Consider the following 18,038-nt stretch of genomic DNA (forward strand, 5'->3'; position numbering starts at 1 on the left):
GAAAAAAAATTTTTCCTTCCTTATTCTTGCCAACTCCACCAATTTTATTGTGATTTTTTTTTTACATCACCTGCCATCTCCCACACAACCACACTATGTAAGAGTGCACTGTGACAGAACAATCCTCGCTTGAGCTTTAAATGTTCTTAGCCACTGTAATTATACGCAGAGCAATCATGAACTGCTTCACTTGCCAGCTAAACACAACAGCATGTGGACCACAACATGGCAGCCCTTAAAGGATGCATAAAGATGAAGAGGAGTGAAAAAACAAATCAGCCAGGCTGGTATTTGAATACTGAAAGGCCAGACCAGCACACTCCGACATCAGTGTCCACATTGCTATATTTAATGACAAAAATGAGAGACTTTTGATAACCATGTGTAGTTTCAATGACAGCTTTCTCTTCCTGACTGAAAGCTGACAACTACTTCTTGCAGGCTGCCGCCAGCATCCTGGGGGCCTGATGAAGCCACAGTCTGCCAGGAGAAACAGGCATTCAGGATGCCACAAACCCCATGTTCTGCAGAGACCCCTCATCCAAACAGCTCTTCCCTGTCCCACACCTCCTGGGTTTGAGGAAGCACAGGAATTCATACCCTAGAAATGGCATTACTGGAGATGAAAATCAAGAACTTAGAAGGTGCATGAGGTTTCACACCATCAAAACTTCCTGGTATCTTCCTGTAGCAAATATCAACATATTCATCTACACGTCAGTCTGTCCTTGATAGGTTACAGTTTTTGAGAACATCAACTTTCCAATCACTAGTTCTACTCATAGCCCACTCCACAGTCATTCCTGCCCTTATTGTTTCCAAATAAATCATTATGTGCTGCTTATAGTTCAAGCTTCACTTCCCCTAAATATCCCTCTTGACTGCCAAAATGCATGCAACTGAAAGACCTTTCTTCCAGATTAAACTGCAAGCAAGCAAGCAGCTCTATGCTCCTGAACCAAACAACCTGATCAGGACTTAAAGATAGGCACACAGAGCCCCCAGAGGTGGCACCTTCAGCCCCAGGGAAGATCCGTGTACATCTCACGATCCCGAGGGACCAGGGCACGTCTGATGTTCCCTTCTCTGGAGAGGCCCCACACTACAGCTGGTGGCTGTGTGAAAGCGCGCTGCCGAGGCACAGATCAGCCTATGAATATTTCTTTTTGGATCCATAGCTCCCTTTGAATTCTCTCATAATTGCACCAGCCTTGCACACACATGTTCGCTGCCTGAGCTGTGGGTGGGAGATGCATCTGGCGCCTGCTCTGTGCAAGCCATACAAGGCTGAATTCTCCAGACCACTGAAGACAAACGCAGGCCTTTCCACGGGCTTCTCCAAGAGTGGGACCAGACCCACGTTCCTCCATTTGAAAGAGCATCAGGACCATGCTGAATATTTCCAGTCACACACAGTCGAGCAGGCTAACGCTGCAAGCCTAGGAGAGGAGCCTGCTCAGCAGGGTTTTTCCACAGGCTCGCTAGGCAGAGTTCACTCCCTGTACTCAGCACCCATTTTATTCTGATTGACTTGAGAACAATTTAGACAGAAACTGGCCACGAGCAATCCTAGGCCAGAAATTAGAAGAATATTTCTAACTGGCAATGCTAGCAAAACACTCGAATGGCTTCCCAACAAGCAGAACTACAGGGTCAAAGCGGTGCCTGCTGCGTCATTTGTAAGGGATACATCCACCTCCCAACAGCAAGGCATCGGCCCTAATGGCCCATGAGGACCCTCCTAGGGTTGCCGACACCTGGGGCACCCCAGCAGGGCTGTAGGGCAGGCAGGTCACCTCCCCACAGCAGGAACCTGCTCCCACCACAGCCCAAGCCCTTCCTGCCAGCACAGCTTAGGAACACCACACAGCTCAACACCCATCAAGAGGAAACTGGAGCAAAGAGACTCCGTTTTCCGAGGTGTTTGAGCTCATGTTGCTTGGAAATTCCGATCCCTACTAATTTGCTACTTGCCAGTGAAGTCAGTGTTGGCACTGGAATTGGGCTGGAAAGGCTGCCCAAGGGGTGATGCTTGGGTCAGCAGAGCACGCTCCTCCCTCCCCAGCTCTCATCCACAGGCGTGCCACTGCACCTGGGCTTTCAGCAGCTCGATTTAATATTCCAAACAGAACCACATGCTGAACCAGATTTATTTTTATGCTCCTATCTCATGTAGGCAGAATGTCAACTAGCCCTAAAGAAACAGATTTGGGAAAAAAATCTTTTCCCCCACCCTTCCAAATCTTACATTCACTCAAACTCTTTGTTAACATGGCAAGAGTAATGGGATAGCAGGGACTGGTATTAGAGGTGGATTTTGGAGAAAGAAGAAGTATCAGAACATACTTTTCAGAGTCATTCAGCATGTCGCTTTTGACCCATGGAGGAGCTTAAGAAGTAGCAGCCATGCCGGCATTAGAGCAGCTTTGGGGAACTGGGTCACTGCTTTTCCTGATGATTAATTCCAGGCCAAGATACTGATCTGGTTCAGACAAAGTTCAAAACATCCCTGTTTACACAAACAGATGTAGCGAACAGGAAAGACACTCTTGCAAGCTAGCATCTTTCCTTTGAACAGCAATATTGCATCACAGAAAAGTATGATTTCCTGCTTACAAAAAGGGTTGATGGTAAATTCAATTATTCACACTTATCGAGGCTCTCAGCTATGTAGATTTTCCTAGCTAACCTGAAGTTAAAAAAAAAAAAAAAAAAGAAAAAGAAAAAAACACAGAAAACATATTTTAAGTTTGCTATCCTTGGGGAAACAATTTCCAAAATCTTCTGCCAGTTTCACTAAAAGCAACGTGCCAGGGAGGTTATCTGCAGCCCCATGGTAAAACTGGAACTGCAACAGGAAATCTTTGCACAACGGGAGCCCAGTTTGGGAGCTTTTTTATTTTGGTTTTTGAATACTCACTCTTCTTATAAACCATCCAGTTAAATGGAAAAAAAATACTTTCTTTTCTCTACATAGATAGAACGATCTAAACATTGCCATGGGTGTTAAAATGGACAAGAATATTGAAGCAAGTTGCACTGCTTTCAACGTTTTGTTCATCAAAAAGTAAAGATTTGGTGATACAAAATACATGCTGAAATATTTTACTTGTAAATAATTAAGGACACATTTTTCCACAGCATTTTCTAAAATGAAGTGTATTAATATTTCTTTTCAAAATTAAAATAGTACTTTGAAGTTTAACTGAAGCTTAATTTCAAAATAATAAAAGAGACACAATAAACCATATTATAATTCAAGAAGAAAAAAATATACAAATTACACGTTATCTTTAAATGATTCTTCTCTTTTCCAGTTCAGACAGGGAAGCCCCCAAAACATCAGTTAAGTCCTTGCCTCGTAGCAATGTACATGAGTACTAACCTCACTGCCTTTCCTGTGCTTGGCAGTAATGCACACGTGCAGAATCCAAACTCTAACTTTTAAATATAGTATCCTTCTGAAAAACAAAATACCTTATGCAAGTAACGATCTTTTACTTACTCAGTCATGTAAAGAGGCAACACCTTGACTGTTCAAATGAAAGAACTGGTCCATTTGCAGCGATCCACATCCTGCATAGCAAACACCACTTTTCAAAAAAAAGAAAAGCCAAAGAGAAAACCTTGTTCATTAAAAGAAAACAAACTATACTCCACTTCCCAGGCGGCAACATTGCTATTTCCTATGAGCTTGACCCAAAGTCTACTTATTCAAACCATTAGAACAACAGCCCCCTATCTCAGCAGACTTCAACTCAAAAGCTGCTTTCAGCATTACACACAGCTCTGCACAACGGACTCATGCGCCACCAGAGAGTTTCACTGTTGCCTGGTAAACCTGGACAATTCATATTTTCTTGCTGAAGTGTAGATAGTAAAGACTACCACTGATTGTCTTCAGAAATACGTTGTTTCTTCAAATAACCATGCAAAACGTCTTACAGTGGTACATAATAATTCAAAAGGTCTTTAATGTAATAAAGAAAATACTTTGAGCAATGCTCAGCAACAAGCCCAAGCCATATGGGACTGTAGGTGATATGGATCAGAATCCAGAAGTTTAAATCATTAGATTTCTGGATGGGGTGAAATTAGCCAGGGCCTGTCACTCAAGCAAACCTTCCCACAAGGTTCATAACACAGGAAATGTTGGGGCTAAGAACAACAACAAATGCAAGAAGATAAATATTATCTGAAACTGATCAAGCACTAACCATCTGAGAAAGATTATGTCAGCCTCCCACACGTGGGTTCTTTATCAAAAAGGGTGCAGTGCTATACTCTCAAATAACAGATGTGAGTGGCACATTGATTTGAATTTAAGATGAGAGCTCTTTGATTACTCTGCTCAGTTTCCTCAGAGGGACAGTGCAAAAGGGTTCCCAGTGCCAGAGGAACTCCTACTGAGGGCTGTTTATACATGGTCCACCTTCCGTATGTAAACAGGATCAAGTGCCTTGCTATAAGCTTTTCCAAGGAAGCAGCACCGTTCAAGAAATAAAATAACTTTTAAGAACCCACAGGTGTTCCCCTAGAGCCCTCTTGCAATCACATCCACAGCTTTGGATCACAAAGGTTGAGACATGACTTTGGCACGAAACCCAATGAGCTATAAGCACAGAGACAATGAGAATGGTGCAAGACCAGGAGCATCGACTATGAGGAAGACTGAGAGATGAGGCACACACCACCTCTGCTTTCAGACCACCTCCCTCTCAAGCAATGATTTAAGAGTGTCTGAATACATTTAGTAATACAGAAACAGCCTGCTCTACCTCAGAATATTCCACAATATTTCCCGTTGTTTTCTGCAGAAATTCTGGTTTGCTGGCTGCAACTCAGGATCTTGGGATTTTGCTCGACACTTATTCTTAAAGAAGCATCAGCTTTTCAGGTGCTCCCCTGATACCTCTCTGACGTTTCCAGTGTCTGTCGAACGCCACGTCCCTCAAGTCCCACCTGTCAAAGGTCCATTTGTGCTACAAAGCCACAGGGTGGCTCCAGTTCAGGGGAAATTTGCTGAGGCATTAGCTGTATAGCAGAAAGCTGCGCTGATTGCTTCCCAACAAGGAAATGAAGGAGTTTCCTGTCCACATGCATGGGGTTGTTGGAAGTAGTTGCTGTTGAAAGGCAAAAACTTGCGGTACAATCAGTTCGGTGCCAGTTACACGTGATCATAACTGATGGCCAGGTCCTTCAAGGAGCTTAATTTCTTCAGATCCTCCATCCTCGGGATTTCAATGGGCAATCCCCTAAAAGAACCCACAAATATCCAACCCCACTATGTTTCCTCAGACCCACAGACAAAACAGGTATTTCAGCTGTTTGAGGGCAGCTCCAAAACACTCACCAAGACAAAACTTGAACAGAATAAATACAGCTCACTGGTATGAACACAATTATTTCCAGCTTCGCTCAGCATGACACAGCTGCCTGCAGAAAAATCACTTGATTGTTGTGGGGTGCACAAGCCCTAAGGCAACCAGTAACTCCAGGAAGAAAGAAGAGCTGCCAAGCTTCTCTCCCTCTTTTTTTCTTTGTTCTAAGCAATGTAGCACATCCTTCGAATACCAGAGACTTGCCTCCTTCTGTCCAAATTAACTTACTTACCAGCTCCTCTGACTTTTGCCTGTAGTCTACCGGCTATCAGGTTCAACCTCACTAAGAACAGTCGCAATGCTCTCCTCTTCCACCCTGTATAAGCACCCCCCATGCCAAAATGTCACAATTTAAATAATGAAGACAACAGCAGTGTTCTACCTACAGCACAAAATGTCTTTCCTACATACCCAAGCATGTGAAATTTTTCTCAAGGCTCTTATTTTGCACCTTTCCTATCTATTTTACACATTTTCCAAGCAAGCATGTTTGTATTCTATCCCCTCTCCCCAATAAAATCTTCAAAATTGCTTCATTATCTTTCTTCAATTTACTGTGTTAAAAATATTCTTTCATCACGGTGATAATACCACAGCTAGAGTACCAATGTGCAGCCCAGTATTTTCCCCTTTGTGAATCTCTCCTCCCTCAATGTGATTAACTTTGTAGAGTCATCGGAGCAGGGAATGATTGCTTTACATTTTCATCAGCACCTAGAATGGCAGACTTTGAGGTGAAAACGTTTTATGAAAACAGACACAGGAAGTACACGTCTCTGTATCTTCTTGAAGCATCATCCTCTCATGAAATCAAGCATTGAGATTTTCACTGGATTCGTGTTTAAGGATAAGGATGAAAAAAAGCTATAGCAGGGTTTTGCTCTATCCTCACAGGCACTCTTAGGCCTCACACACAACAGCTGAAACACACTGGCTTTAACCTCCTGAAAACTATCGCTGTTGATGCAGTTTCTTCTGACCAGGGAGGTCAGGGATATTTTTTGGCCAAGAACCTTAATGACCTAACAGCACTAGAGACAAGCTAGAGACAAACCTTTTTCAGCTATTCGTCTGCATTCTTCAGGCATGAGGAAAGAAGAGAAAGCACTGAACTATGTAAAGCTATGAAGAAAAAACAGACATTCCAAGCTACAAAGCTATTCAGGTTAGCATCTCGTTTAAGTTCTGGGATATAAACAGTTTCTCATCCATATGTGATAAGGATTCCCATATTTAATTAGATCAATACCCTAATGCTTAGGGCCCAGTCTTCCCAAAACGTTAGAGAACTGCTATGGGGTTGTATATTGGACCACTTTTTAGCATACATGGATGAAGGTTAACATGTATTTCTCCTCCTCCTGTCCGGCTCTTATATCTGCCTTTTTCCAAAGGAAAAGGTACCTTTGTTATTGCTTCCTCCCACGCACAATTTATGCATGCAGAAAAAAAAAAACAAGAAATCTGGCTCCAAACACTAGCTGGTGCTTGTAGACAATGCTGGAATATTAATAAAGGTAATAAAAGTCAGCCAATGGAAAAGACTTCCAAAGATATTGTGGGCTTGCTAGCAAACAGCAAAGCATGGATGGTGGAGGTAGGCACAGAGACAAAATGTAAGGATAAGTAGGAGATGAGGTAAGGGGATGCCATGTCACCCAGACTCCTGTCAGTGCTCTCAGCGAGAGCGATGGGTCTAGATAGACAGCCAGGCCTGTTTCCAAGCTAAAATCCCCAAAAGTTCCCAGAAGAAGATAGGATCGCGTTTCTCTCTCTTACTCACACATACTTCACAAACCTCCGGAGACTGCTCTGCAAACTGGAACGATAAAACAAAATGTCAAGACAATAAATGGGGCATTGGATCTCTGCTGTTTGTTAGAGGAAGGCCCTTTCTGACTTGGAGGCAGTAACTTATTTTCACTTCATAAACAGCAAAGCAAGGCAGAGTAAGCTTTGTCTTTCGGAATGACCTAAAAGAAGATAAAACAGTACAGCCTTTCTTTCTTTCTTTCAATTTTTCTCTCAGTTTTCCTGCCACCTCTTCTTTAGTGTCATAGCATGTACTATCCTTACTTTTTTATAATCAGAGGAAACTCATTACAGTTCCACCTCTGCTCCCAAACTCCTATTATAATCCTAGAAAGCATGACTGTTGCAACATATCAGCAGTAAAACTGTTTATCATTTTTTTCTCATTTACAGAGTAGCATTTAGGTCTACCTTTAGCCTTATTTTCTCTTTTCTTTGAGCAGGAGAAATTCACTATTAATTATCTACAAAATTTGTTTTGTTTAGAACTGTAAGCTTAATTTCTGAAAGAAACTAACAGTACTTCTGCAAAAGCAGTAGATCAAAGGACTTGGTAAATTACAGCAAAGTTTCACAGGGGACTCAGAAATCCAGCTGCATCTTTGGCATAGTAGGCAACTCCAGTTATTATATGTCATTTTATTTCCCTCTGCTTTGATTTTTTAATCTATGAAATGGAGATACTGGCTAAAGTCATCCAAAAACCATGAAAATCTTCAAAGTTTCATTCTTTGGTTTTATGTCAAGTTTGAATGAAACAAGAACCTTTGTGTTACTTTGTGATGATATTCCACATCGAGGGATTTCAAAGTCTTTACAATTCATAACTAAGGACTTTGCGAAAACTTTGAAAAATAAATAGTGAAAAGTGGGCAGTGACACGAGTAGCTTCACCTACTGCCGAAATACAGCCATCTCTGGAGTGAAGCAGAAACCTCATTTAGCATTAAAAAGCCACAGAAGTACAGAGGGCACAAAGGAAAAAATATTATTGTCTCCATTTAGAGCAAGAGGGGAAACTTGTGGAGGCAAAAGTGCAGTTCACCAAACTGGAGTTTAAATAACACCTTGTGCTTGATGCTACATTGGTCAGAAATACCCCATGTTCCCAAATGGGGTAGTCTTCCACGGATGAGTCAAAATCGTTGCATCCAACAAGTCTCTGTAGGGGCTGGTAAGGGGAGAAGAGAGGTTTTTTTGGTTTGATTTGTGAGCTAACTTAATCTGTACTGTTTACAATTGTTTAACAGCGTTGGTGGGCTGAGCTTTTGTTATCTTTAGACGACACTTTAATGTTGCAGGGCAATCGCTATTACATTCTTGTAAGCCCAGAGTGCCTGGAGCAGTTGTTTAAATCTGAGAGCTGCAGAAAGGCAGGAGTGTTAAGGCACTTCACGTCCAGCACCTGATTCACGTCGTTTGCAGACCGTGGTCTCCAACAGAACTGCACTCTCACTGCCTGCTGTACCACTGATCGATGTCTTCTCCACCCAGGGGGCAGATGCCATCCACTGAATCACAGAACTAAGAGTGCTCTTGGGAGGTCTCCTACCCACACAGAGAGCCTTTCTCAGTGCTGTTTAGCTCATGAGAAAACACTTAGCCAGAAAGTCTTAGAGGACCTTGCAAAAACTAGTTTCACATCGCACGCCTTGCTTTGCCAAACCCACCAGGCCAAATTCAAAGCCAGATTTCACACTGCTTCACATCCTGATGAAAAATTTACATTCTTCTTTAAGCAAAGGTGAAATGCTACAAAGGCGAAGCAATACTACTGGGATTTTCTCACCCTTTTACATTCAGCAGAGTAAGAAAAGCTGCGTGAAGCAGGGGAGTTGGGTGCAGGCTACTTTCCTAAATCAGTCCCTCAAACGCTATAGCAGCAAAGGCTGAGGTTCAGCCTGACAGTCAGGAAGAGCACTGTAGGTGGTCATCCACAAATTCCATCCAGGAGCACGCTCCTCGCAGCGGAGCAATCCCCCAGGAGCGGCTTTCTAGACAAATGGAGTAGAAACCCACATCACGAAAGGCACTTACAACTGCAGTCCCAAATGACCAGCAAGCGAGCATCTCTCAGCCCTAAAGACAGATAAATAACCCTGTTCTTGTGAAGTATCAGCCATGGAGGAATGTGTGTTTGTCTCTGCTTTGCAGTTCGCTCGGTGTTACTGTTGAACATAGTACAGAAAACTATCGGTAGGTCTGATTTCCAAACAGGAAACCAAAGTCCTGGGAAGATCTAATGTCTTTGTCACCTTGTCGTTGCAGGTTTTCCCCCAACCATTACTTCACTATCCTTGTCTAAGAAGCACGATATCATTATGTTTGTGTGCACTTGCATTTTGCTGAGACAAAATAAATATTTATGCAGTCCGTGGTTTAAATTTCTATTTCCTCTATTTTAAAAAACATACATTATGAAATGAAAAAGCAAGCCTTTTTTTTTTTTTTTGACTCAAAAAACAGATGTGATTTCAGTCCCAAATATGCAGCTGGCATTTGGCCTGGTGTAAAGGATGTGCTTACACTGCCTGAGGATGGAGCAGCTGTGGGGCCAGGGGGCAGGTCACAAACTGCCTAAACCAAGGACACTTTTCAGGAGTGACCGCCTTGGGCCAGAGAACAGCTCTGAGGGAAACAAGCAGCTTATATACTAAAACCAATCTAGTTTGGTCTCACAACATGCAAGCTGAGAACACTTACAAAATTATCTATCCCTTTAGCATCCCATCTTCCCCCAGCTGAGCTAGAAACTGTCATCCATTTTTTTTTTTTTAATCCACATAGGAAAAAATATGACCCAGGTGTAATCCATTTACACTGTTAAAAAAAAAAAAAAAAAAAAAAAAAAAAAAAAAAAACAACAACAAAAACAAACATGTATTTTGCAAAAGATGCAGCTAGGTTTGCCGCAGACGTTGCTCTAGCAAGTCAGACTGGAGGCATACGTTAAAAAAAAAAAATAAACTATGAAAGTTTCTACAGAATTTAAGGGACTGAGAAAGAAGTAACGGTATGTGAGAGGTTATTACAGAGAAAGTGTTATCTAAAACCCAATTTCACCTGAAAATTTTAGAGCACAATAAATGTGCAGAAGAAACCTATTCCCTGTTCCCTATTAGGTAGCTGCCAAACAGATTTGTTACACATTTAATATAGCAGTGAAATAAAGTATTCACAGGGCATGTTCAACTATAAAGGTATCTGTACTGTTTTCTTTAAATGAAAGTGTAACCTGATAGAAGCTACAATTACTGGGCAGTGGGAAATACCATGAGAAAAAGCAAAGTCAGAACTGCTGCTGCATCACAAAAATAATATAACAGTGCCCTTGTGCAGTGCTTCTTTACTAGGCCTATAAAATCTGTGTGCTTTGAGCCTCTAAAAAGAGTGTCAAGCTGGCAGCTACTGAATTGTCAGGTGCCTTGGAGGGTCCAGAAACTGTGAGGGAATAGTCTTGAATACTCTTTGCTGGGTCATACATCATTGCTATTCCTTCCCTTCAGGGCTTCACCTCATGTTTTGGCAAAGGAGTGTGGCTGCAGCTACTTCCAACATCAACACCTTTTCTGTGCTTGGCTAAAGGTGTCAGTGCAGAACAAACACGAGGAATTGCCTGCCCAAGTTCAGAGCTCCCTCGGTCAATCACACTCCTCAGGCTCCATCTTCTGCTCCCTGAAACTTTACGGTAAAACTGAGGGCGATTTCAGGCCACCACATCTTTTCCAGCTTAGGAAAGAAATGCAACAAAATGCAAAATATGAGCATTTAGTAAGTTAAGCTGATTTAACACGCAGATCTCAAGAATATGAGGAGAGACATCAGTTATCCCTTCAAACGCACAGAAATACAGAGATTGCAGGTAATGAAATGACTGAGACAACCTCCTAGCGAGCCACTAACAAAGCAGGTGGGAGGACACAAGAGGTCTGAAAGCCAGTATCTCTTTACCTGGGGTCAGATCTTTCTACAGACATTGTACTTAATAGTAGGTGCTTCTGGAAAAGTGATCAGTCTCTTCTGAGGAAAGATGAACCCACCCTTTTATAGGTGATTATTCCCCGAGTGGGTAAAAATCAATGGGATAAGAACATAAAAACACTGACATCACAAAATAAAGCTTTAATAGCTTTTAGGAAATAGGAAAGCAGGTATTTTGGAGTAACATTGTTTTAACAGAGAGGTACTTTTCTGTTTCAGCAGACATGTATACTGGCATATATACATGGATAAGCAAATATCTTTAATACAAGGAAAACACTGAAACAGTAAGTTGCTGATTTCTGCTTGCAACACTTGATCATGCTCCTAATGCGAAGATTCCGACCGAGTTCCCTCTGAGAAGAGCATGGGGATGTTTTATTGTTAAACAATTAGGCCAAAGCCACACTGAGGATTTTGGTATCTGGTTCAAACTGACTTTAACGGGAAATGAACGTCTAATTCTCATGAGTGACTTAGCAAATCTCAGCAGGGTGGAAAAAAAGACAGAGCATTTTTTAATCTGTTTCAATCTAGCCCAGCGAAGGCTTTGTAGAGCTGAGAACCCATAATTAAAAATAGGAAATTGTGAAGATGGAAAAGATCTTTGTCCATCACCCCCCAAACCCCCCACTCAAAATAAATGTCGGGGTAGCTGAAACATCCACGTACTAACTTGCCTATCAAAGCTACCTCTGTTTACACCAGTAAAAAAGGGGTTTATACCTAATTTAGTCAGCATATAGAAAACACCGCTTGGAATATTTGTGAAATTATATGGCTAGGTTATTATCTTCGTAATAACTGTGAGAAATATAATCCGCATAAGAAGTAAGCCTGTGCTGCACATTGATGTACGTAAGCACATCTTTGCTTCTTAGTAAAGCTTTATATAGATATACTGGGGGGAGGGTGTTTACATCCAGAATCACTGCTGACTTTTAACCAGAAAGAATGGCCATGACTATCTCAAAATATCAAACATCAGAAGATACAGAACAATGCACACATTTCAAGAAAAAAAAAAAAAAAAAAAAAAAAAAAAAAACAACCAACAACAACAACAAAAAAAAACTGTTAATATCATATCTCTATATATCATTTAGTCCATTATTAAACTTTTGCGTAGACCTGTGTGGTGCCAGAAGTTGGACTTGATGATCCTTATGGGTCCCTTCCAACTTGGGATATTCTATGATTCTATGATTCTATATGCTTACTACATATCTGACATTAAGAAACATGGTATTAAAAGCCTAAACTATCCTGGCTAGTCTCATCACCTAATCAAACAGATCTTGAAATTAAGTAACCTCACTTTCTAGCTGAAAAAATGTCATTTCAATAATTGAAGGGCAACAGCGTTATTGCCATCTCCAAAGCACTATTCTGGGTACGTACATGTATTTGCAGTTCAAGATCAAAGAAGATAAGATAGCTTGCTGCACCATATACCTATAATTTTCTTTAAACTGAAAGTAGAGGGAAAAAGTTTTTTTCTGTTTCCGTTATTACCCTCCTGAACTTTCTCTTATGTATTGATACTTCCCTCATCCACCAGGGCTATGTGGGGTCTTTCATTCATTTACACAGCTAAGTGCTTTGAGATTTACAAACGAAAGATACATGCATTGTGTTTTTTAAGAGATGCATGCATTGCATATGTGAAATAGAGTATTTCATAATATTTCTGCCATTTTAAATTGTCTTGGTTTTTTATTATTATTGTCAATTGCTCTACTCCACAAACCACTAACCCTAATTTGCTTGAGAAGCCCTCATCCAGTTTTTGGAAGTTATGGAGGTTAGTCCGTTTGTTGTATATTTGGGGGGGAGAACAAAACAAAACAACAACTAAAAACTTATATATGTCAAGAAGTCTCATACTGACCACTCAACATTTAACATCGTGCTTAACCTCCATTAAAAACTTTCTTCCAAAACAGCTGACATGTACTTGCCTTTTATTATTTGGCTAAGAGGAAGGGAAAAAAAGAAAAACTGAACTCAGAAGCAATTTGAAAAGTAACAGCCAAAAGTACAGTGCCAGGTGAGCAAGAATTAAGCAGACAGTGCCTACATGCTGGGATAGCTCACCTGGTGCAAATCATACTGCTTTGTGTGGTCTCCACCCCAGCTAACCTTCTGACTACATGTTTTTCTGGGCTGGACGCGCAGACACGGTTGCCAACCTGTTCTGCTGCAAAGCATATGGGAAAGGGAAAAGGAAGTTTTGGTCCAAGACAAAGCAGTAATCCAGCCAGGATTGGATTCCTGCTGTTTTATCCATTATCTGTAGGCTCATGAATATGCATGAGCTTCAAAATTCATTACATATTTTAATTTCTCACATGAATGTGTCACTGAACTTAATCATTCTCTTTCCAGAGCACAGCTGCAGCTTGGAAGCTCAGATTCACTCCTACGGGGCAAAAACCTCTATCAACTCCCAAAATTTAAGAATAGGCCAGATGCTTTCTTCCATCATATCACAGTCTACCCACAGTAGTTCTGGGTCAACGCTAGTATGCCAAAAATTAGTCTCGTTCAACTCATACTCTGCGTTATTAAGCTGTCTGCTAAAAATAATGACACTAGGTTGAAACATTAAGCTTCAAAAGAGAAGCCAGGTTGACCCAGGGCATAAAGTAAATTCTCTTCTTTCTCCCAGGGTGTGCTGTTATGCTAGGTACTGACCTCTCCAGTGTTTCTGCTGGCAGAAATAGCACAATATATGGTGATCCACCCAACTGAAAGATGAGGCCATCACTTCCCCTCAACCATATGTCCTGGTCCCCCCGCCAGGGAGCAATCTGATCTCATGGAGGTGGAGGGATGAACAAACAATGTCTTTTTACACTCTGATGTTATTTTCTCTCTAAAAAGAGATGCTAACAAACCCCAAGCCAAAGTTTGAATGGGATCCACAAGATCTAGATCACACACCCACATACAGCCTGGATGCAGCACAACTAGAGGGTATGACACGCACAGGTTGTTAAAGCCTATCTGCTAGGTTTTGAGAGGGAGAATCAAGGAAAAAAAGGAGAAAGAAGAAAATAAACATGCTAAGAAAGCCAAATTAAAAAGGAATGGTGATTATTTTCCTAGGAGATAGCAGGCAATTTTCCCTGAAGCACAAGGTCTTTTGTATAAAATGGCAAGAGTCTGAGGGTCCTCATCTCTCCTGAATTTACCTTTTCCAGAGCGTTACCTGTGTTGTACAAGTTACATGGCCACAGGAAAAGCAGGGCAGTCCAGCGAAGATTCATCCCCAGCTCCCTGTGGTGCCGGATGAGAAGACAGCTCTGTCACCTGGCTATCTCCCTTTGCTTCCCATGCCTAAGGACATTCCCTGGAGAGAAAGAGCAATTCTTCTGCTGGCTGCTCTGCAACTAGATTACCTCAAAAAAGGTAACTTCCAAAGAAGTAGTCCAGGCTGTTATGAATAATGAACAAACACCAAAGAATTACTAAGCAGGTGAAGCACACACAGCAGTGACATGCTCTGTCTCAACAGCACAACAAAAAGCTGAAATAGTAGCACACCTTGCACTTGCACCACATATAAAATGGGTGGCTCCTCAACAGGTACAGCAAAGAACAAAAGAATCCTCTTTCATTTTTCATTTAATTTCAGGTAGCAGCACAGCGTGGCTGCCCTTGTGGGCCATCATTTATTGAGCATCCCCTATTGCCTGGGCAACAAGGGGTACAGCGATGGCTCTTCCAAGCCACCCACAATAAGCCAGAGCTACCATCGTGTCAGAGCTGTATAGCTGGGGTTTGAGTGTGAGACCAAAGATCAGAGCAAATCATGACAAATACTTATATGTGGAATCACTCCCTGCGAGGAATATTCCTTAAACATGACGAGTGGTGTGGGATGTTTTCTCAGTTCTACAGGAGAAACAGCAAAAGATGCTTCCACACCAGCTGTGGTGTGGAGCTGCTGCCCAATTTGCCACTTACCAGTGGCAGTAGTCAGAGCCTGCCATCACATCACACAGGGTTACTGGTAGGCTCTTGCACTCTGCTGATCTGCCCTACATTCAAAACCATATTCTCGGTTAATGAAGCTCATTTAAACAACACTGCCTAAGGGGATCTTGTGCGCCTAAAGCCAGGATGAAGAACTGAAACACACTGGAAGCCACGATCATTACAATCTTGTAGCATAAAGGAGCACTTTCACACGTGCTGAGTCAATAACCTCCATTTCTCGTTAGCGCACTGTGCCCACTCGGAATGCAGCGTGACACCAAGCCAAATGTATTTCCCTTTCCAGTGACCTCGAGTGAAAAAAGTTTCCACCAGGACAAAGGACCAGAATCATTCAAACTCCTCCATCATTTCATCCTGCCTTGCAGAAACTGTTTGTACTCCCTCAGAGCAGTAACGATGTTGAAAGCAAAAATGTCAAGAGGCAGATCCATCTCCTGACTTGAAGGACTTCTCAGAACAACGGAGCGAGTCCGTGTCTGGAACATCTGCTCCTCACTAAAGCAGGGTTGCGAGATCTTCCGGGGCAGCTCTCCTAAAGCACTTGGGTCTCTGCACTAATACTTAAAATAGCAGGCCGAGCAGGGCCCTTGGCACAATGCTAGTCAATCAGCATCCGTCCCCTGTGATTGTGACTGGATGTTGCATGAAGACAACTAATCCTTCTTTGAAGGGGAAAAAAAATGCAAGCCATTAACTCAGTGTGACGACCCTGTCAGAATGATTAAATGAATAATAGTATTAGAACTTTGCACAATGAGTGTTTTTAATAACATGGGAGTTAGGGAATAATGTTAAATGTTTCAGCTCAAAGACCTAGTTTCCTGTGTTGGCACCAACACTAACAATAAATGTTCATATATCAAGCATTTCTATGGCTTCATTTTAAAGAGAAATCGGGAGACTGATACACCAAGACCAAGCTGACATCCTGTTTCTGTGCGTGTGAACACAGACAAAACCTCACTGCACTGTCAGTGTGTCCTTGAGGACATTTGCACAAATTCACTCAAGTCTCAGCCCCGTTGCTGTGGCTGACAGGCCCTCAGCAGGACTAAATGGCTCCAACAAACACATCTTCAAAAAAATGCTGAAAGGTGGCATTAAAATGAATACCTCTTACCCTATTTTCCTCGACCCCAATGCGTCCCCACGGTCAGAAGCTTACAGCAGAGCACACGGACAGCACTGTCCCTGTGAAGCAGCATCCATCTCCCCGAACAGCTCCAGACGGAAAGCAAAGTTAGGTTAATCTACATATGTAATTCAGCTAAAGCAATCTCCTTCAAAGCTCAGTTGGCTACGGACACAATGTTATTGACCTCAAGTGATGAGCAGGAACTCAGACTGTAATTCCTTGCAACCCAGTCACTTCTATCTATAGTCACAAGCTTTCTGCAACTAAATTATCATTTCAAACTTCAAACCCAAACTGAGAGGCATAGCCGAGCCCAGAGGGTGGTTTGGCCATAAGGCGTTAACTTACCAGTCGATCCCTACCTCTACAGTTTGTGGTAACAAGGACTCCAGAAAGTTTAACTGATAATGCAGAGCAAAACTCAGAGGCTCAGTCCCTAGCAATTAAAAAACTTCTAATGAAGTGACAGCTGTTCAACACGTAAATGAAGGAAAAGAGGGCTTAAATCTGATTCTCCATGAGCAAACATCACCATTGTTCAAATCTAACCTTATTTGAGCCCACCTAAAAAGCGAGGACTGGGGAAATGGTGACCGTGGAGGGCAGAGTTCAACAGCAGCCCAGTAGACAAGGACTGACGGAGTCTGTGCTGCCCCTTTGGGGCAGTCCTGCCTGCTCTTCCATGACATGTTGAGTTTGATGTATCTCACTAGCATAAAACATTTCCATGTGGGGAAAAAAATAATAAAATAAAAATACACAACAAGATTTTGCAGTCAGATTAGGGGAAAGAGCGAGAAATACTAACTCTCAAGCTGAGACGCATATACCCAAAAAATACATCCGAAACCCTTCCCAGAAGCGGGAATCTCAGGTCTTGTAGGGTGTGACTCCCCAAGGCCTGCTACAGCCACTTATAACCTCACCAAAGTTCAATGTGACTATGAGTGTTTACAAGCAGAAGGCCTAGGCCAAATTGAGAATGTAAATATTTGGATTCAGTTCCCCAAACTTGCCTCTATCCACACTGCCAACTAAATCCCAACTGCAGGCAAAAAATGCGAAAAGCAGCAGTTGCATGCGCTTTACAGCATGGAGACAAAACTTACACACATGGCATTCAGCATAAAAAAAAAAAAGTAGACTAGTATAGCAGCACAGTAGAATAGTAATTCATAACCTAAACTGACCTAATGTTAAATGAGAAATCAACAAAGTTTGGACCAAAACTTGATTTGACTCAGCTATCATTTGATACATTTTGAAGTCTGATCAGTCCAGATTTTGGTTCCATTATATGAGGTCACTCACGACACGGTGGGGCCAGCACACAGTGGTAGCTTTGACCTAAGCCACGTTCTCTTAAACCATCATACTTCTACAGACTTCTTTCACCCCAATTCTTTCAGCTCTAGGTGAGGGTGGCAGCCAGGGAGGCGTTCAGGAGAGCTGTGCCCTCCCCCAGACGCAGATCCCAAGGGGTACATGCTGCTGCCAGATCCTAGCCCTTCTCAGAAAGCACTAAATGCCTTTCAGTCCCACGTCTCTTCTGCAAACATGGGTTGGGAAGAATCAGAAAGCTAAGCACGTCCCCACGACCAGGATTTTTTATTTATTTTTTTTGCATGTGTGAGGTAAGGATTCATGCCTCCTCACTCCCACTGCTGTACACTCACAAGAAGCCCATCCTCTCTCTCTTCAGCTAAGTGGGAAAAGTACAGATC

At 42.1% G+C, this 18,038-nt stretch overlaps 1 protein-coding gene across 4 annotated transcripts in view; it reads right to left on the minus strand.

Moving 5' to 3' along the window:
- DENND2B (DENN domain containing 2B) overlaps positions 1-18,038 on the minus strand; it is a 155,082-nt gene that overhangs the window by 134,862 nt on the left and 2,182 nt on the right. Inside the window, exon 2 of one of the 4 annotated variants that reach the window (XM_072039361.1) lies at positions 3,506-3,576. The exons of 2 other annotated variants lie outside the window; for them this stretch is intronic. The gene's annotated coding sequence lies outside the window, so the exon portion shown is untranslated. Of the gene's footprint in view, positions 1-3,505; positions 3,577-18,038 lie in introns of those variants that run through there. One more of the 4 variants, XM_038180498.2, reaches the window with a different exon arrangement.

This window comes from Anas platyrhynchos, chromosome 5 (genome assembly GCF_047663525.1).
Source record: "Anas platyrhynchos isolate ZD024472 breed Pekin duck chromosome 5, IASCAAS_PekinDuck_T2T, whole genome shotgun sequence".
Taxonomy (NCBI): Eukaryota; Metazoa; Chordata; class Aves; order Anseriformes; family Anatidae; genus Anas; species Anas platyrhynchos.